Source organism: Crinia signifera, chromosome 4, assembly GCF_055691185.1.
Source record: "Crinia signifera chromosome 4, ASM5569118v1, whole genome shotgun sequence".
Taxonomy (NCBI): domain Eukaryota; kingdom Metazoa; phylum Chordata; class Amphibia; order Anura; family Myobatrachidae; genus Crinia; species Crinia signifera.
This window is the reverse complement of record NC_139220.1, coordinates 339,344,442-339,365,615: the sequence shown is the minus strand read 5'-3', so window position 1 is coordinate 339,365,615 and position 21,174 is coordinate 339,344,442. Positions and strand designations below refer to the sequence as shown.

At 51.1% G+C, this 21,174-nt stretch overlaps 1 protein-coding gene across 2 annotated transcripts in view; it reads right to left on the bottom strand.

The window, feature by feature from the left end:
• LOC146076064 (C-type lectin domain family 10 member A-like) overlaps positions 1-21,174 on the bottom strand; it is a 155,453-nt gene that overhangs the window by 85,921 nt on the left and 48,358 nt on the right. The window lies entirely within an intron of this gene.

Genomic DNA, 21,174 nt, shown 5'->3' with positions numbered 1-21,174 from the left:
TCACTTGGTGCCGGCTCTGTCCTCGCCTTGGGCCGGCTCTGTCTCTGTCCTCGCCTGGTGCCGGCTCTGTCTCTGTCCTCACCTGGTGCCGGCTCTGTCTCTGTCCTCACCTCTTTGTTGGTATGGCTGGTCTGCTCCAGGTTAGCACACCCTAACACTTTATTAACATTTATGTTTTTCCCTATCACATTGTATGTATTATTTTAACCACACCTTCACCTCCTTACATAGCACTTATGTGCTTCTTATTAACACCTACTAATTTTCATTTGTGTGCTGCCCTGGAGTAGTCAGCCTGTGCCGGCATATTGGGGGCCCACACCCCAGACCCATACCCAGTGTTAGGGACCCCCAGTGACAGAGATGCCTTGACGTACGGCCTGGGGGCTTAGCCCTATATCTGCAGATATATGTGTAACGATCAGATCAGGTGATCGATCAAATTAACGTATGCCTCCTGTTATGATTATCTGTCCGGTCAATGTATGTCTGATATTGGTGTAATAGTTATGTCTCCTGTGAGTATTGGAATCAGGACATGTCTTGTATGTAAACTGTAGGTGACCCTGGTTTGAGTTTGAGGCCTGTATTTCCTCAGTGTGACATCTGTGGACTCCTCCGGAGTTAGGATGTAAGATAAGATCTGAGCCCCTCATAAACCATGGTCCAGAAGAAGAGGTTAGAGTTTGTCCCCTTCCTCCACATCTCTTATCAGTGGGTCTGCTATGCAAGGAAGGAGGATCAATCACTTTGAAAACAGCAGACTGTAGATTGCCAGGGACCTTCCACACTCCTTCAGCATGGAAAGAGTGGAATCCCAAGGGTGGGAGGGATGAGGGAGTCTGCAAGGTATAACTAAGACCTTTCTCCCTATAGTCAGTGTCACTACCTGGGGGTCTAGCAATCAGGCTGTAGGCGACGAGAGATTTCTTGTGGAGAACCCCCCCACTTCAGGATTGTAAGATACGGTTCTGTCTTTTTTACCTTTTTATTTTATTTCTGAAATTGCATTTTTAAAACTTGTGTGTACTTTTAAAATCACTGTAAAATCTTGTAACTATTTTCTAAAGCTCTGTAGTATTTCTAGGAATAAATAATACATATTCCCAGTTCTGGTTCTGTGTTCCTAAGACTCATTAGCCTCAGGAGAGAAAGGCTGGAAAACGTTACCATTGTTATCTTGTATTGTGTGGTCAGGGGCGAGCCAAGCCGCCCCTTGCGCAGTTTCAGGCGCTAAAATTAGGTTTTGGCTGGTGGCAGTGTACCTCAAGGAAAGGACCCGAGTGTCCTGAGTGAACCCCAGTCACGGCCGGCGCTGCTCAGATTGACGTATCGGAGCAGGCGACCGGTGGGTCCGTGACATTTGGCGGCAAGCGGTGGGGTGGAGAATTCATTTTTCTCTTTAAGAACTTAAGTGAGTGTGGGTAGAATTTTGTGAGAAATACCCACATCACCAGAATCAGAACTCAGAGCTTTACTATAGTTTTAAAAGTCACACAGTGGATGCAATTTCTGTTCCCTCCCTTCTCTTGTTTTTCTTTCCTATCATTTTATTTGACAAGTGTGAGACTCCGGATGGCTGATTACCAGCAGATGAGGAGAGATGACCTGGCGGTCGTGTGTGTGCAGAGGAATATCCCTTGGTCTGGCCAGAGTAGAAAACGTATGATTCAGGCACTAGTGGATGCCGATCGGACTCTAGCTGCTGGAGGAAACCAGTCCATGGACAATCCTACCCCAGGGGCTCAGTCAGCACTGGACAGTACAAACGATGCCGCGCCAGGGTCAAACACTTCTGCTGGACCCAGCAAGTCTACACTGCAAAGCGACCTTCTAGCTGCTAGCAGGCAAATGAAGAATGTGAACCCCGTATTCGCTTTGCAGCTGGTGCAGTTCTGCCAAGGCATTGTCGACAGAGAGGCTGCGGAGCGCAAAGCCATTGTCGACAGAGAGGCTGCGGAGTGCAAAGCCGTACGAGAGGCTGAGGAGCGCAAAGCTGTACGTGAGGCTGCAGAGCGTCAGGCCCAGCGTGAGTACCAGTTGGAACTGGTGAGGCTCAGGGGGCTGATCGCTGTTGGTGAACCAGTGGAGGATGATACAGGGCATCATGATGGCGAACCTTTACGTGAGACTTTATCTGCCGTGGCTACTGAGTTAGCAGGAGATGGGCTTCGTACTGAACTTTTACTGTCTGCGGAAGTAAATAATGTGTTGGATCATGATGTGGACTCTGTTATCAATCATGGGGAGCCTAACAAGGGACAGAGGTCCCAAATCACCGCTGACGCGAATTTCACCGGACCGCGTCATGCACAGTTCCCTGTCTTGGAAGCAGACAGAGGAAGCCAAGTGAGTGTCAGCTTGGTTGTGAGTAATGAGCTGGCCCTGGACACTACAACCGATGCTCAGAGAGGTGACATCTCTGCTAGCACCAGGGAGACTGTAGGATGTGTGGCAGTCAGGGAGACTGCAGAGTACCAATCCCCTACAGCACCAGAAGAGCCCAGTGGGTATATTGACCCAGTGGAGGATGATGATATGTTTACCCTACTGAGCACAGAGGAACTAACGGAAGAATGCCAGCTGCAAGGTATCTCCTGCCACAACCATACTCGTGGGGAGATGATCACGCAGCTCACCCAGGCCAGGGACGATGAGTGCAATGCCTTCAGCCAGTATCGTGCAGCATTTCGTTTCTGGGGTCCATCCGCATCTCCTTGGGTGCTGCTGAGAGAACTGGGACAATGTTACAAATTTGCGCAGCAGGAGGTCGATGCTTGGAGAAAGCTGGATACCCCATTTTGGGGAGATCAGTGCCGCCGGATAGGTGTGGAGTGGCGTCGCCTAGAACAGCTGTTGTTACCAGCTCTGGAAGCAGAGTTCCAGTTTAAACGGTTGAGAGAAGCAGAAGCTGAGGATGTCAGCAGCTTGCTCTCACCAGGGGTGCCCCACCAGGGCAAGGTGCCTTTGCCTACTACGGCAGTCATGGAACCTGCTCAGGAGACCTCACATCACAAGGCCCAGTTTAAACTGCTGGAAGATGTGAGCAGCATGTTCCCACCCGTTGCTCCAGATTTGTTGCCGGAAGAGGCTGGCTGCATAGTGAAAGTATGCAGGGGAGAGACTATGTCGGAAATAGGAATGGGACTTTCTGACTGTATGCACACAAGTATGTGTGGGACTACTGATGTGGGACTTTTATTAACTCCACACATATCTGTCGCTAACCCTTCTGAACCATATGATGCATCTCAGGTAGTATGTAACCATGCTGAACATTGCAATGTTGTTATTTTGTGTGAAGCCCCTGGGATGATCTGTGATAGTGCCGTACCTTCGGTAGAGGTGGAGGGTGAGTTAGAGACAGGTATAGTGGGTAATCCTTGCCAGTTTGTGGGGTTAAATGAATGCCCTAATCTAGTTGGGAATGAGACACCCTCACTCACCAGTGGTAGGAGTGCTGCTGGTGATGTCATTAAGGTTGCTGTGCTAGACGTTAACCCTGTTCCTCCAGTGATGTCTGGTTGTGACATGGTGCCCGGGGACGCTAACTACACAAATGGGACCGATCTGAGTTGGTTGCAGGCAGCGCATGTACCTGCCAATAAGTTACTGGTGACAACATGCTCAGATAACCCCATTCCTGCTCAGAGACAATGGGACCCAGATATAGAGTTTTTGCCACGGTACAATTGTAAGCCAGCAGGATGGACCCCATGTGTTGTGGAAGATGCACAGGCTAATTTGCAGGTATTGCAGGATGTCTCCCCAGGTTATGATATTGATGTTACTGTTGATAATGTGATGTCTTGCGCTACTGTGGGAAATGTGGTACCAGGTATAATAAGTGACCCGGTGGGTCCTGTGTGCACTGTAGACCTGTCAGATAGGGAGAGAGTGTCCCTTACTGCAGCTTTCCCCCCAAACCCCCCTCCTTACTGTAGCCACACAAGAATAGATACAGGAACACAGCAGGGGTTTCCTCCAGACACTGAGAATCCTCCAGAGAGTGCATTTTTCCAGCGTCACTGGATAACGGATGCCTCTCCTGAGAACCTCAGTGGCACCACCCCAGCCACAGAACCTGCGGGTCTGGGAGGGAAGGTCAGGCTCAGGAAGGTGTCCTGGACTGCCATGGAAAGCTTGGCTTTCCACGCAGAACTGAGAATCAACCCTGCACAGGCTGCCCCATACCTGGGAAGTGGGAAAGATACCCCTGGGTACAGTGAAAGGGTGGTTTCAGGAATAGAGCAAGTGGCTAGTAGGGAAGCTGCTGTGTGTAACCAGAAGGGTGGGAGGGCCCGCGAAGCACAGGTAAACTCAGCTCCATTAACCTCAGAAAGGCTGAGCTGGGATGTTCCCAAGACAGGGGACAAGGACCTGCTGGTATTCCCCCTTGCAGAAACGTGCCCCCCTTCACAATTCACACACACAGACACAGAGGGCGAATCTCCTCACAAAAGGATGAGGTGTGAGGTGTTGAGTGAGTGGACCTTCCCCCCAGTGAAGGGGAGGGGGGGTCAGTCAGCTCAGGAGAGGTGCTGGGAAGACATGTTTAAGTCTGTATATAGTGCTGGGAGAATGCCCCACACCTGTGGTATAGTTAAACGTGCCGAGTTACGAGTCCCAGGGGGATGGCCGTTTGGGGTGTGGCGGAATGGTCTGGTACTGATCTCAGTGAGTAAGGCCAAACTGCCAGCTGCAGGGGAGAATCCGTGTCCAGGAGTCCGACGCACAGCTGTGGTGGGCTGTGTCAATACCAGCCGGGATGGACACAGCTCCCCCTATATCAGTGTGCTCACAGACTATGGGTTCGAGGACACCTGTGTGCTTTTAGTTTGCCATCTCCTGCGAGAGGGACAGGGACTATGCCCATTGCCCACCCTAGCCACGGCTATGGCGTCCGGTGGTCCCATGACAGACGTCAAGTATAAGAAAGTGTTTGTACAAATTCAGCAGAATCAGTGGCAGTCTGTCTCAGCACAGAGACCACTGCTACCTGTCCAGGTGATGTAGTTAATAGCGCACTGATGAGACGGTGACGTGGGTCACCGCCTCTGTGCGCCATTTTAAAAGGGGGAGGTGTAACGATCAGATCAGGTGATCGATCAAATTAACGTATGCCTCCTGTTATGATTATCTGTCCGGTCAATGTATGTCTGATATTGGTGTAATAGTTATGTCTCCTGTGAGTATTGGAATCAGGACATGTCTTGTATGTAAACTGTAGGTGACCCTGGTTTGAGTTTGAGGCCTGTATTTCCTCAGTGTGACATCTGTGGACTCCTCCGGAGTTAGGATGTAAGATAAGATCTGAGCCCCTCATAAACCATGGTCCAGAAGAAGAGGTTAAGGCCCCCATACATTAGGCCGACTTGTCCTTAGGACAAGTCGGACCCAATACTCCTGTGAGCCGCCCGGCAGCTCCCCGGGAGGCTCAAATACAATTTGGCACTTGATGAGCCAAATTTTACATGTGATAAATCGCTTGCGATTTATCACATGTACGGGGAGCTGCAGCGGGCGGTGAGGGGCATGGGGGCCGGTGGTGATCAGGGGCAGCAGTGGGGCGGGCAGCGGGGGTACTGAGTGCTGACCTGGGGGCGGTGTGGTCAGCAGCAGGGCTCATCAGGGGGACGCCGGAGCGGGGAGCGTGTCCTGACGCTGTAACTAGCCGGCGGCGCCTGTGTGTGATGATCTGGCCGGGCGCTGTGATCATTCACATATATCATTCATTCAGCAGCGCTGCGGGACGGACGGGGACGGGCAGTGGCGGGTATTATATTTTTAAAACACCTGTCAAATGACTAGCCGTTCTCTGATTGGCTGAGAGCTCTCAGCCAACGGTCAGTCATTGGCTGAGAGCTCTCAGCCAATCAGAGAACGGCTAGTCATTTGACAGGTGTTTTAAAAATATAATACCCACCACTGCCCGTCCCCGTCCGTCCCGCAGCGCTGCTGAATGAATGATATATGTGAATGATCACAGCGCCCGGCCAGATCATCACACACAGGCGCCGCCGGCTAGTTACAGCGTCAGGACACGCTCCCCGCTCCGGCGTCCCCCTGATGAGCCCTGCTGCTGACCACACCGCCCCCAGGTCAGCACTCACCGCCAGCTAAAGGTCCCAAGTCGGGTGGTCGGACGTGCAGCAGGTCCGACCACCCGACGCAGATCCGATGCGCACGGGACCGCGCATCGGATCTGAGGGGACATCAAAAGTACCCGATTTTGGTCCGATTTCGCCCAGATCCGACTGATCTGGCCTAAATCGGACCAAAATCGGCGAGTGTATGGGGGCCTTTAGAGTTTGTCCCCTTCCTCCACATCTCTTATCAGTGGGTCTGCTATGCAAGGAAGGAGGATCAATCACTTTGAAAACAGCAGACTGTAGATTGCCAGGGACCTTCCACACTCCTTCAGCATGGAAAGAGTGGAATCCCAAGGGTGGGAGGGATGAGGGAGTCTGCAAGGTATAACTAAGACCTTTCTCCCTATAGTCAGTGTCACTACCTGGGGGTCTAGCAATCAGGCTGTAGGCGACGAGAGATTTCTTGTGGAGAACCCCCCCACTTCAGGATTGTAAGATACGGTTCTGTCTTTTTTACCTTTTTATTTTATTTCTGAAATTGCATTTTTAAAACTTGTGTGTACTTTTAAAATCACTGTAAAATCTTGTAACTATTTTCTAAAGCTCTGTAGTATTTCTAGGAATAAATACTACATATTCCCAGTTCTGGTTCTGTGTTCCTAAGACTCATTAGCCTCAGGAGAGAAAGGCTGGAAAACGTTACCATTGTTATCTTGTATTGTGTGGTCAGGGGCGAGCCAAGCCGCCCCTTGCGCAGTTTCAGGCGCTAAAATCAGGTTTTGGCTGGTGGCAGTGTACCTCAAGGAAAGGACCCGAGTGTCCTGAGTGAACCCCAGTCACGGCCGGCGCTGCTCAGATTGACGTATCGGAGCAGGCGACCGGTGGGTCTGTGACAATATGCAACCAAGATCTCTGTATTATCTGATTATTATATGTATATTTCTCATTCAGTGTGCAATTGGGATACAAACTGTTTTTTTTCCTAACCAGATTTACCCCTCCCTGTTGGCACCTGAATGACATTACCTCTGATTGAGCAGCTTGCCAATAAAAGTGTTGTATGTTATCCGGCTGTGCAGGCGATGTTCTCCGGCTGTGCAGGCTATGTTCTCCTAATATATTGACATATGAGGTTTTATTTAAATGCAGTGTACGTATCTCATTGGGAAATGGTCCCTCCTGGTGGGAGGCATTATCTGTGCTGTGAACCTAGGAGATATTGGGTGACATTTAATGAGATGCGAAAATCTGATTTTTGTGTTTTTTTTCCGCCAAAAACGGACGAAATTGCACTTTTTCCCGAATTCACATATTTAATGAGATGTGAAAAACAGCAAAATAGCAGATTTTCCTGCAAAATCGCAGTTTCTGAAAGTGCAATTTTTAGTCGCGCCGGAACTCACATCCAGATGTTTTCCCATTGAAAAGTAAACAATTTGCATATTTAATGAGATGCAAATTCGGGAAAATGTGTCTAAAAATCACCAAACATTTAGACCAGGTTCTGATATGCGAATTAGCCAGAACCCTGCACAGATCATTGAGATCTATGCATGGTCCTGTCTTAAAAAATGTGTCCCCCCTTGTGAACATAACCAGACCCGGGCTCATTAATCCGGACCTGGTTCCAAAAATACGGGGGACAAAAAATGTGGGGGTTCCCCCGTATTTTGAAACCAGCACCGGGCTCCAACAGCAGGGTGAGCCAGCTTTCTGCGACATAGATAACAGCCTCTGTAGTGCGGTCCCAGTGCTACAGAGGCTGATAGCGTCATTGGCGGATGCGTCTCCAGGGAGACGCATAGCTAAGCCCTGATTGGCTGTCAGTGCGGGGTGACCTGGCTCTGCAGAAGGAGACCAGCGCTAGATCCTGGATTGGTAAGTATATTTGTGTAAAAGTGAGGTGTGTTTATGTGTGTGTAATAAAGTTATACTTTTCTGTGTGTGCGTGTTTTATTTTAACATTCTTTTTACAGGTGGACTACAAGTCCCATGCGGGGCCAATTAATGCCCCGCATGCTGGGACTTGTGGTTCCCCAAGTCCCAGCATGCGGGGGAGGTCTGCTGGCACTTGTAGTTCTCCTGCATAAAGTGAGTTTTAACCCTATCAGGCCGGAGTCCACTGGCCACGGTCACCGGTGACAGCCCCAGGCTTCAGACCTGGACGGGTGAAGCCTGGGGGGGGACTCCTTTATTGGGGGGTCCCCACTCCTCCAGGTACCCTGTACAAGGCCGGGGGACCCTTTATAAAAAGTATCCCCCGGCTGTGTCATTACACTGTGGGCTGTTGGAGCCTGGTGCTGGTTTCAAAATATGGGGGGGACCCCAGATTTCTTGTCCCCCGTATTTTTGGAACCAGGACTGGTCCAAGAATCTGGGGCTGGTTTCAGAAATACAGGGGACCTCTATGCTTTTTTTGTCCCCCGTATTTTTGGAGCCAGGTCCGGTCAATGCGCCCAGGGCTGGTTATGCTCAGGAGGGGGGACCTCACACCATTTTTTTTTTTTTAAGAAACATAAATTCGCACATTACCTAAAATTTGTACATTTTCATGCCTAAAAATGGCCCATTATCGCACTTTTTCCCCCCGGTGTTAGGAACCAGGATTTATGGTTCAGTTTTGTGTTCTGTTCAGTTTGTGTTTGGCATTTGACTCACTGGTGGCCTCCAGTGGTAGGTCTGTGCCATATCAGCTCAATATTCTGTGAGCTTAATTCATTCACAAGTCTGCGAGGTAATGAGCTCGTTAAGTCCAGCTTGGGAGCTGACTGGATCTCTAACAGGTGTAATTAATCACTTGAGCCCTTCATAGGGCAGGCTCTCCTGCAATACTCTGCCAGTGATAGCTTCCAGCTTCCTGTGCAAGTAGCTGCTATTTCTGATCCACAGCTGGTCACCTGTCTGGCTACTGCTCTGTTGGAGTTCACCAGCCGTTTGCTGGCAATTGTCATTTCTCCCTGCACTTAGCCCAGTGCAGCCTTCCTGGCCTTTGGCAGTTCCAGCCTGCTTTCAATCAGTTACAGAATCCTGTCTGGCAGCTTCAGTCTCTGTGGTATTCACCTGCCTGCTCCCTTTCCCTGCTCCAGTGCCTATCCGTCCAAGGAGTGTGTCCCTGTGGTGTTCCCTGCCTGGTCAGTTCGTTCCTGGTCTCAGTGAATACCCCTGCTATGAGCTTGGTTTATTTCTATTTTCAGTGACCCTTGTTGGGCTGTATCCTTCTTTTGGTGCTTCCCTCAGTTGTATGCTGAGGGGTGCTCTCAGCAGTTAGCTTTGTATTGGTTGCCTTTATACTGTAGGTGTCATCTTCCAGCGCCTTATTCTGTGTTTAGTGTCTTGTTCGTGTCATTTGCGGTGTGCTTTTGGCGCATAGCTGCGTACTTAGTTTGACAAGTTGCCTTCGTTATTTTTCAGTCAGGTTCCCTTAGCCAGATTTCTTTTTGGCCGTACCCTTAGGGGGTCCCCGGTCCCTTGGCATCACATAACTCCTGGCTGCACTGGAGCTAGGGCGGGCATAACTCGCCCTTCCAAACGTGGCGGCTACCGCAGGAATTGGTCACCTAGCTTTGGGGGCCAACAGAGGCAGTGTAGGGTCTCACCGTGGCTGTTCTAAATAGCAGTCCCGGCTGCGGGTGTACACCCAAAACCATAACACCTCATTAAATATGCAAATTCGCTGCAAAAAATGTGATTCCAAAAAGTGCGATAATGGGCAATTTTTAAAGTGCGATAAAATCACATTCTATTAAATGTCACCCATATTTTCAGGTGAGTATAGTTTCCTTCCACCATGGATTTCGTCGGATCGCGGACACCGGACCCCCGGACCAGGACACCGGGACCGAGGGCTACCTACGGGCTCAAGCAGAGGCGGGCTGGGCCGGGGGGCAGGGTGCCATGTGCCCCCCAGGCCGCTATAACAGGTAATGTGGCGGGCCTCCCCCTCCCTCCCTGTAGGTTGCTCCGCGGCTACATTAACATGGCCACCGGCGTCCTGAATGAGGACATGTCCATCTTCCAGGGATAAATATGTGCAGGGCATGGCCCGGCCGGCGGCCGCCTGTATAACAATCATTTCTGAATCCCTGCCCACCTGTGCGTCTAGGGGGAAGGGGTGGAGGACGGAGGTTGAGCGTGCCGCGTCGCGGGAAAGCAGGACCAACAGAGAGGCGGGAGCCGCAGCATGGACCCGGCCAGCGACACTTAAAAGGCAATGGCAGTGCCTGTGACAGGCAGGTGAAGTGACATTTATTGGCTGCTCCCCCTGTATAATTATTACCAACACACATACAGCCTGTGGTGTCCTGGTATAATTATCCAGGGGGAGCAGCCTGTGGTGTCCTGGTATAATTATCCAGGGGGAGCAGCCTGTGGTGTCCTGGTATAATTATCCAGGGGGAGCAGCCTGTGGTGTCCTGATATAATTATCCAAGGGGAGCAGCCTGTGGTGTCCTGGTATAATTATCCAGGGGGAGCAGCCTGTGGTGTCCTGGTATAATTATCCAGGGGGAGCAGCCTGTGGTGTCCTGGTATAATTATCCAGGGGGAGCAGCCTGTGGTGCCCTGGTATAATTATACAGGGGGAGCAGCCTGTGGTGTCCTGGTATTATTATAGAGGGAGAGCAGCCTGTGGTGTCCTGGTATTATTATACAGGGGAGCAGCCTGCGGTGTCCTAGTATTATTATGCAGGGGGAGCAGCCTGTGGGTCCTGATAAAATTATACAGGGGGAGCAGCCTGTGGTGTCCTGGTATTATTGTGCAGGGGGAGCAGCCTGCGGTGTCCTGATATTATTGTGCAGGGGGAGCAGCCTATGGTGTCCTGGTATTATTGTGCAGGGGGAGCAGCCTATGGTGTCCTGGTATTATTGTGCAGGGGGAGCAGCCTATGGTGTCCTGGTATTATTATGCAGGGGGAGCAGCCTGTGGTGTCCTGGGATAATTATGCAGGGGAGCAGCCTGTGGTGTCCTGGGATTATTATGCAGGGGAAGCGGCCAGTGGTGTCCTGGTATTATGCAGGGGAGCAGCCTGTGGTGTCCTGGGATAATTATGCAGGGGAGCAGCCTGTGGTGTCCTGGGATTATTATGCAGGGGAAGCGGCCAGTGGTGTCCTGGTATTATTCAGGGGAGCAGCCTGTGGTGTCCTGGGATTATTATGCAGGGGAAGCAGCCAGTGGTGTCCTGGTATTATTATACAGGGGAGCAGCCTGTGGTGTCCTGGTGTTATTATGCAGGGGGAGCAGCCTGTGGTGTCCTGGTATTATTATAGAGGGAGAGCAGCCTGCGGTGTCCTAGTATTATTATACAGGGGGAGCAGCCTGTGGGTCCTGGTAAAATTATACAGGGGGAGCAGCCTGTGGTGTCCTGGTATTATGCAGGGGGAGCAGCCTGCGGTGTCCTGATATTATTGTGCAGGGGGAGCAGCCTATGGTGTCCTGGTATTATTATGCAGGGGGAGCAGCCTGTGGTGTCCTGGGATAATTATGCAGGGGAGCAGCCTGTGGTGTCCTGGGATTATTATGCAGGGGAAGCGGCCAGTGGTGTCCTGGTATTATGCAGGGGAGCAGCCTGTGGTGTCCTGGGATTATTATGCAGGGGAGGCGGCCAGTGGTGTCCTGGGATTATTATGCAGGGGGAGCAGCCTGTCAAAGTTATAATAATAAAGTGTCTATGGAATAATCAACTCGAGGCTTAATCTTTTCTTTATTAATACATATTTAGGTACTTGTGTATTATCACGGCGCCCCCGATATGTGATCGCACAATTTTTCATTGCATCGCACGCCATACACCCGATGCACTGCGATTGTAACCCCCTATGCGATGAAAAATTGTATAAGCACCCTAATGGTTGCTTACAATGTTAAATGCACCCACACGCCACCCCCCAGTATAAACGTGAACCCGAAGCGTGGCGAGGGGCGGCGGTACGCGTCCTACGACCTTTTCATACCCCCACTATCCACGTCGGCGTGGAGTTGAGAATAGAATAGTGTGGCGAGCCACCGAGCCCGAAGCGTGGCGAGCGGCGGCGGTACGCGTCCTACGACCTTTTCATACCCCCACTATCCACGTCGGCGTGGAGTTGACTTTATAAAGTGTGGCGAGCCCCGCAAGGGGCCGCGTATACCTGTGAAGTTATGCGCGTCCCCTCGCAAGGCTCGCTGCGCTCGCCACACTTTATAGAATCAACTCCACGCTGACGTGGATAGTGGGGTTATGAAAAGGTCGGAGGACGCGTACCGCCGCCCCTCGCGGGCTCGCTGCGCTGGCCACGCTTCGGGTTCACGTTTTATACTGGGGGTTGGCGTGGGGGTGCATTTAACATTGAAAGCACCCATTAGAGTGCTTATACAAGTTATAATCGCATCCCATCGCATTGTATGCCATATACAATGCCTTACAATTTTAAAATTGTATTACATTGTACAACATCGCGCGATATCGCATCGCATGCCTTATGGTATGCGATGCGATGGGCTCCGTGTTACTACACAAGTACCCATATTTATTTAAAAAACACCTCAATTTAACGATGTGCTGTTACTTGTGGGCCAGTGTTCTGGACTTGCCCCCCAGGCTAAAAGTTGCTTTTGGGCTCAAGATAGGTAAGTATCAGTATGTGTGGGCTGTGGATGTATTAAACTTTTATTTTTCACGTGTGTCAGTGTGTTTATTGTACTATTTCTTTTACTGTGGAACTACAAGTTCCAGTGGGCCCTTTAATGCCCCGCAGGCTGGGACTTGTGGTTCTCCAAGTCCCAGCCTGCAGGGGGAGGCTTGCTGGGACTCATAGTTCCCCAGTATTAGACAATAGTTTATTCTATTTTTTTTTACACTTTAATCAGCCCGATGCCCACCGCACAGGCTGCATCAGGGACAGCACCAGGCTTCAGCCTGGTCAGGTAAGTCCTGGAGGGGGGGGTCAGTAGGGTGATGCTTTGGCCGCGGGAACTTACAGTATATCATAAGTGTCCCCCGGCTGTGGCATTACCCTGCTGGCAGGTTTGGCCTGGGGCTGGTTCTTAAAATACGGGGACCCCTACTCATTTTGTCCCCCGTATTTTGGGAACCAGCCCCGGACCTGGAGCCTGGGGCTGGTTGTAAAAAATCAGGGAACACCTATTTGTCGGGTTTCCTGATTTTTTTTTTTTTTAATACCAGCCCCGGCTCCTTCAGCCTGGTGCTGGTTACGGCAGTGGGGGGGACGGGTAAAAGGGCTACCCCTTTCCCAGTGCCGAAAAAACGGCTTTTAAGCGGGTAAAACACTGCTTTTTACCCGTTTAAAAAAACACGGTATTTTTAAACGGATACAGCAACCTGGAGCTGTACCCGTTTAAAAAGCCTAAAAAAAACGGCAAATTACCGTGTAAAGGCTGCAGTGGGAAAGGGGCATTACTGTACCTGGCTTCAAAAGAAGTGGAGTGGCAGTCTCTGCTCAGCTCTGCCCTCTCTCCTGCAGTCTGGGGGCTCCCTAAAAGAGGATTTTGGGTACTTACCGATAAATCCATTTCTCTGAATCAGCAGGTGACACTGGAACTCACATTGGGGTTTAGAGCTGGGACAGCTGGGAGCTAGGCACTACTAATTTGATTAGTAGTCAGCCCCCAGTTAGGAAATTGTCCTACTAGAGGAGATGGAAATAGTAAATCGTTCATTGAGACAACAACATTCACCAAATCATACTATAAAAGTAACCGAACTTGCAGGAAAAACTCCAGAGCTGGGAGGGCGTCCAGTGTCACCTGCTGATTCAGAGAAATGGATTTATCGGTAAGTACCCAAAAATACTCTTTTCTCTATCATGCAGCAGGTGACACTGGAACTCACATTGGGGAGGTTCCAAAGACCATGCCCCGGGTGGGAGAGCTCTGTGGATCCTGCAACACCAGACGACCAGAAGTCGTAGATGAAGAGGCAAACGTATCAAACTGGTAAAAGCGAACAAACGTGTTCACTGACGACCACGTGGCCGCCCTACAGAGCTGAGAAGCCGTGGCTTCCCTCTGTGTGGCCCAGGATGTACTCACCGATCTCGTGGAATGTGCCTTCACCGTAGAAGGCGGCGACTTCCCTGCCTGCACATACGCCTGTGCAATGGTCAGACGTATCCACCTGGCCAAAGTCTGTTTCGACGCCGGCCATCCTCTGCGGAAAGCGTCATATAGAACAAAAAGACAATCAGACTTTCTGATAGATGAAGTCCTTGCCACGTAAATCCTCAGAGCCCGAACAACATCCAATGTAGACTGAGAAGAAGAATCACTCCGAAAGGCAGGAACCACGATAGGCTGATTCACGTGGTATTTTGACACCACCTTCGGAAGAAAAGACGGATGTGTACGCAACTCCGCTCTATCCTCATGGAATATAAGATACGGAGCCTTACAAGATAAAGCGCTCAGCTCAGACACTCGGCGGGCTGAAGCTAGAGCCAGTAGTAGAACTGTCTTCCAAACGAGGAACTTTAAAGGTACCTCCTCTAAAGGCTCAAAAGTCCTGGACTGGAGGAAAGAAAGGACCAAGGCTAAGTCCCAAGGAGGTGTTGGTGGGACAAACGGAGGCTGTACCCGTACAACTGCTTGAAGGAAAGTCTGGATCTCAGGAATGAGTGCTACCTTCCTCTGAAAAAGAATGGATAGCGCCGAGATCTGCACCTTCAGATATCCCAAACGCAGACCAGCGTCCAAGCCCCTCTGGAGGAACAACAACATCCTGGACAACTTAAAAGTTCTGAAAGGCCAACCCTGAGATCTGCACCAGTCCGCATAGGCACGCCAGATGCGATGATAGTGAGCCGCCGAGGATGGCTTACGAGCCCTCAACATAGTCGGAATGACTGAACTTGGAATTCCTTTCGCCCTTAACACTACGGTCTCAAGAGCCACGCCGTCAAATGGAGGGACGACAACTTCTGATGGTGGAACGGACCCTGTTGAAGAAGGTCGTGCCGCTGGGGAAGAGGAAATGGTTCGTCCGCCAGAAGCTGCTGAATGTCGGAGAACCAACTTCTGCGCGGCCAACATGGGGCAATGAGAATTGCCTGGACGGATTCTCTTTTCAACCTCTTTAGAAGTGGAAGAGGAGGAAACCGGTACACGAACCTGAATGTCCACGGCATTGCTAGGGCGTCGGTCCCTATGGCGTAAGGATCTCTTGTCCTTGCCAAATATCTTGGAAGCTGATGGTTTTTTCGGGATGCCATCACATCCACCTCGGGAGTCCACCAATGATCCGTGAGCTCCCGAAACACCTCGGGATGTAGAGTCCACTCGCCTGGATGGAGATCCTCTCTGCTGAGAAAGTCTGCCTCCACGTTCTCTACTCCCGGAATGAACACGGCAGTAAGAATCACCTGCCTGCTTTCTGCCCATTGCAGAATCTTGGATACCTCTGCCATGGCCATCCTGCTTCTCGTGCCCCCCTGTCGGTTCACATAGGCAACCGCTGTGGCGTTGTCTGCTTGAATCTTTATTGGTCTTCCCTGAAGATAATCCTGTGCTGCTAGCAAGGCGTTGTAAATTGCCCTTAGCTCCAACACGTTGATGGATAACTGACTCTCTCTGAAGTCCCATATCCCCTGCAGACGAAGACCGAGCACCACTGCTCCCCAACCCCTCAGACTTGCATCTGAGGTTAGGAGAATCCAGTCCCAGATGGCAAATCTTCGCCCCTGTCTGAGGTGCTCTGAGTGAAGCCACCAGAGTAAGGCCTGACGAGCCCGGGCTGAAAGCCAAACCAGTCTGTGTAGAGACAGATGCGACCCCGCTCCCTTCCTTAGGAGATCCAGCTGGAAAGGTCTGGAATGGAACCTTCCCCACGTTACCGCTGGGAAGGAAGCAACCATCTTTCCCAAGAGCTGAACACACAAGTGAAGCTGAACTTGATGCGGTTGCAGAACCCTGTGGGTCATCGCTGTTATGGAACTGATCTTGTCCTCCGGTAGGAACACTCTCTGAACCGAAGTGTCCAACCAGAGTCCCAAAAAAAGAATCCTCTTGGAAGGAGTCAGAGTGGACTTCTTGAAATTTAGGAACCAACCCAGGCTGACGAGGGTCCGAACCGTCAGATGCGCGTGTTCCTCCAGTAATCCCACTGACGACGCCTTGATGAGCAGATCGTCCAGATATGGAATTATGGTCACCCCCTGATGTCGTAGAGAGGCGATAATGACTGACAGAGTCTTTGTGAAAACTCTGGGAGCCGATGATAACCCAAAAGGCAGGGCCCTGAAGTGATCCTTCCCTATGGCAAACCTTAGGTAAGCCTGGTGAGGCTTCCAAATGGGAACCTGAAGGTAGGCATCCTTGATGTCCAATGATAGCATGAACTCGTTCGGTTCCAAGGATGCAATGACAGAGTGAATCGACTCCATCTTGAAAGGTTGGTATGATACCAATAGATTCAGGGACTTGAGATTTAGGATGGGTCTGACTGACCCGTCTGGCTTGGGCACTGCAAAAAGATTTGAGTAGTACCCCTTGCCTCTCTGTGTCGACGGAACCGGGATGATAACCTGAGACTTCAGCAAGAAATCTATCGCCCCCTGAAGAGCCGACCTCTTGTCCTGAGACACAGGAAGAGCCGTGGTGAAGAAACGTGTGGGGGGAGGAAGGTCGAACTGGATTCGATTACCGTCCGAAATGAGCCTGCGAACCCAAGGGTCCTCCGAAAGGGAGAACCACTGGGTTCTGAAGTCCAACAGGCGAGCTCCCACCACCGGATCCCCCACAAAAGCTGGCAAACCGTCATGCCACCGGCTTCTGAGGTGGCTTAGGCTCCTGTGGTCGAGCGTTGGATTGAGGGCGGGCTCTAGCCCGAGAGCCTCTGGAGGCATGAAATCCATGTCCTCTACCACGAAAGGACTGTTGCGGACGAAAGGACTGAAAAGACGGTCCCGTATAGTGACGCCGTGCAGGTGGAGCTGCTGAGGGAAGGAATGCTGACTTCCCCCCAGTGGCCTGCGAAATCCACTTATCAAGCTCTGGTCCAAACAGGATGTCTCCTGTGAACGGAAGCCCTTCTACTGCTCTCTTGGACTCGGCATCTGCCTGCCAAGAACGCAGCCACAATGCTCTCCTTGCGGAAATGGCGTTGGCCGAAATACGAGCAGATATAAGCGAAATATCCTTCGCCGCGTCACCCAAAAAGGCTGCAGACTCCTTTATGTGCTCTGCTTATTGACCAATCTCATCCCGAGACATACCTGAATCCAAACCCTCTAGGATCATTTCTGCCCATCTAGCATTTGCCTTGTTTACCCAGGCCGATACTATGGCAGGTCTAAGCTGGGCACCCGCCGCCGTGTAAATGGTCTTTAGGGTGGCCTCTAGCTTGCGGTCCGATGGATCCTTCAAAGAAGAAGCTCCCGGAACCGGCAATGTCGTCTTCTTGGATAACCTGGACACAGACGCGTCCACTGGAGGCGGAGTCTCCCACTTGCCTAAAGCAGCTGGATCAAAGGGATATAACGATGGAAAATGTCTAGGCATCTGAAAACGCTTATCCGGGTTCCTCCAGGCTGCTAAAAGTTGATCCTGGTTTGGACAAGGAAAAACAATAGCAGACCTCTTTGTCAGACCAAACAGGTCCAATTCCTGCGGTTGAGGAGCAGGGCCCTCAGGTAAATTAAGAACCTGCTTCACTGCAATAATAAGGGCCTCAACGCCCCCAGGGGTAGGCTCCGGTTTAACAGGATCATCCTGCACCTCCTCCCACTCTCCTTCCTCCATTTCTTTAAATGGAGGCTCCTCGTCAGAATCATCCGACTGAAACGCAGCCTGTAAAGGCCGCTTCTGGCTAACAGAAGCCTGTTTCTGGGTCCTATTCATTGAAGAAGCTAAGGACTTCACAGACTTAGCCAGGGTTGAGGCCCACGCTGGTTCAGCCCTGCGTGACTCTGCCAATTCCGCCGATAATTTGGACATATTCCCTGCTAGCAGGGAAGCCCAGTTAGGAGCAGTGGGCTCGTCTATCAAAGACCCCGTAGGGGAGGCAGAACAGACCTGACAAAGTGTTGGTTTGCCATCTGCAGAGTATTGAGCAAATTTGATGTTACAAGAAGTGCAAATGAATGCCTTCTTGGAAGCCTTGGTGCCTGACCTGCCCGTCATGCTCCCCGCGCAAGTCCGGTCCACACAACCTCTTGCGTCCTCCACACACACACACACACACACCACACTAAAGACACCAGGGGCTGCGGGACCTGGAAGGAAACAAGCTTCGACACCCCAGAATTCACCCCTAAATATCTACCCACCAGGGGTTAACAGGAGTCCCTGGCTGCAGTAGTCCTATGGAATAGGAAAAGAGCAGCCTTTTACACATAGCAACAATTGTCTGTGTGTATAGCACATAGCAAAGGGCCGCGACGTGCCCGCCTCAGGCTTAAAGCCTAAACATTACATCACCCCCTCCCCAGCAGCGTCTGTAACAGCGCCGAAGCGCACACCTCTCACTCGCGCCCAGCGCTCCGCTGACCGCCCGCTCCACTCCCGCACACCCCTGCCCCTACAAACACTAGGACAGGGGAACCAGAGCAGGAGAGCCGGCAGAGAACAGGGCTGCAGCGGCGGCGCGAATTCCAAGATGGCGGCGCCGCGATGCTGCACGTGAAAACGGCAGCAGTTAGGAGGGGGACAAAAAAGCATAGTACTTACCCTGAGGCTGCTACCGCTTGAGTGGCTGGCAGACCCTTTGTAGCATAGGGCTGGCAGGAGCACAAACGTCTGGGCAGGCACCTTTAGAGAGGCCCTGACCGACAACCTGGTTCAGAACCAGGGGCGCAGGAGACCCGGACCCAAGCTTTTAAAATAAGCAGGGAAGGGCTCTGTATTCACAGTGTAGATAGTAAAAAAACGAACAACCTGCAGGAGCAGGTAGAATGGTGACCAGCTCCCTGAGCACAATTTTCTAACTGGGGGCTGATGGGGCTTAGAGGGGAGGAGTAGCCTTCCCTAATCAAATTAGTAGTGCCTAGCTCCCAGCTGTCCCAGCTCTAAACCCCAATGTGAGTTCCAGTGTCACCTGCTGCATGATAGAGAAAGATTATTTTAATGCTGTTGCTGCAGCTCTTTCCATTAAAGTTAGGAGCAAACCCCAATAAGCCCCGCCCCTTTTAACTCTGGCCTCTTGGATTGCTGGGAGAGGAAACCTGGCTCTCCATTGGTCAATGGTGGCCATCTTTTTGTAGCCAGCTATGGGGGCAGCCATTATCTGTTAGTCCTTGCTAGTATACTATATAGCTGAGTATTGTCCCGTAGCGTGCGGACGCACTGTGGACTCAGGACAGAGCATCATCCAGGCTCCGTAGTCTAGTGGCCCTAAAACACATCAATTATACTGGCCTGGGGGGCAGATGGCACTCTGCCGCCCAGCCCGCCCCTGGGGGGTTCCCACATCCCCAGGACCCCTGCCCATGCTGACCGGTCAGGGGGTCAATGCTTTGGCCAGTGGGACTTGTATAAAAAGTTTCCCCCACCCGACTGTGGCATTACCCTGCTGGCTGTTTGGGCCTGGTGCTGGTTCCTAAAATACGGGGGACCACTATTCATTTTGTGCCCCGTATCTTGGGAACCAGGACAGCTCTTTGGGCCTGGTGATGGTTGTAAAAAATACAGGGAACCCCTACGGAAATTTTTCCCAGATTTTTTACAACGAGGATCGGCTCCGTGAGCCTGGTTACATCCCTGGGGGGGGGGACCCCACGCTGTTTTATGTGTTTATCTCTATTTTTACACTGAAGCCTGCACGGATCTGACTGATATGATGTATCTGACGGATCTGACTGATATGACGGATCTGACTGATATGACGGATCTGACTGATCCGTGCAGGATTCTGCCAAATTCACCAGGAAAATTAAGCGTATTTTCCAGGCGTATTTGTCTGGCAATTAGTGGTTGTTTACCGCTAATTAGCGGCCATATTTTCAATACGGCCACTTATTAAATTAGGAACCACCATTCTTTTGAATGGTATATTCTATTTGTATTCTGTCAATGGCGTATACATTCGTATTTGTAAATATAAATACGAATGTGTCATGAATAAAAACACAAATTTAGAAGTATTTCCCTTAGTAAATGTTCCCCTTTTTAAGGTGTCTACACTTAGGGCCTTATTCAGATCTGAGCTCAGAACAAATTTGTTTGGAAAATGGGCAAAACATGTGGACTGCAGGTGGGGAAGATGTAACCTGTACAGAGAGAGAGTTAGATTTGTGTGAGTTATTTTGTTTCTGTGCAGGGTGAATACTGGCTGCATTATTTTTACACTGGAATTTAGATTTCAGTTTGAACACACCCCACCCAAATCTAACTCTCTGCACGTTACATCTGCCCCACCTGCAGTGCACATGGTTTTGCCCATTTTCCAAACAAATTTGTACTGAGCTCAGATCTGAATAAGGCCCTAAGTGTAAAATGGAAACTTGACATTATAACCATTTCTGGGGTCAATAGATTGATACAGATCAGCTTCATTTTAGTGTATAAGACTATCAGATCCTCCTAAACAACTAAAGGTAACTGTATCTTTTCCATCTTCAACACAAAATGAAATAAACAGAATCCCTCCTATTGTACCACTTTGCAGATGCTGACTGCATGTTGATGCGGTTCACTGCTGAGGGAGATATTCACTATTGCTGTCTGGATAGGCGCCGGTTCCGTGGGTGCTCCGGGGCCTGAGCACCCACGGAAAATCTTAAGCACCCACCAGGCCCGCCGCCCGTTGAGTCAGCTGGCCGCTCAGCCAGCCCACCCATATTAATGCTCTGGCTGGCCGGCTCACGATGTGACGCACTGGCGTCACACCGTGTTCTCCCCCCGCCCTGCGCTGTACTCCTCCTGAGTCAGTACAGCGCAGGGCGGGGGAGAGGGAGCGCGGTGTGAGGCCAGCACGTCACGTCGCGGAGTACAGGAGAAGATGGAGCAGGGACCCACGGCCACTTGCTGAAGGAGAAGGGGGCACAGGAGCAGGGACGTAGGGAGGGCGCCAGAAGGTTACAGCAGGGTGGCCATCAGGGGGGGTTGACCATTCCAGCCAGAGCCGCCGCTGTCTGCCCAATGTTACAGTACCTCCCG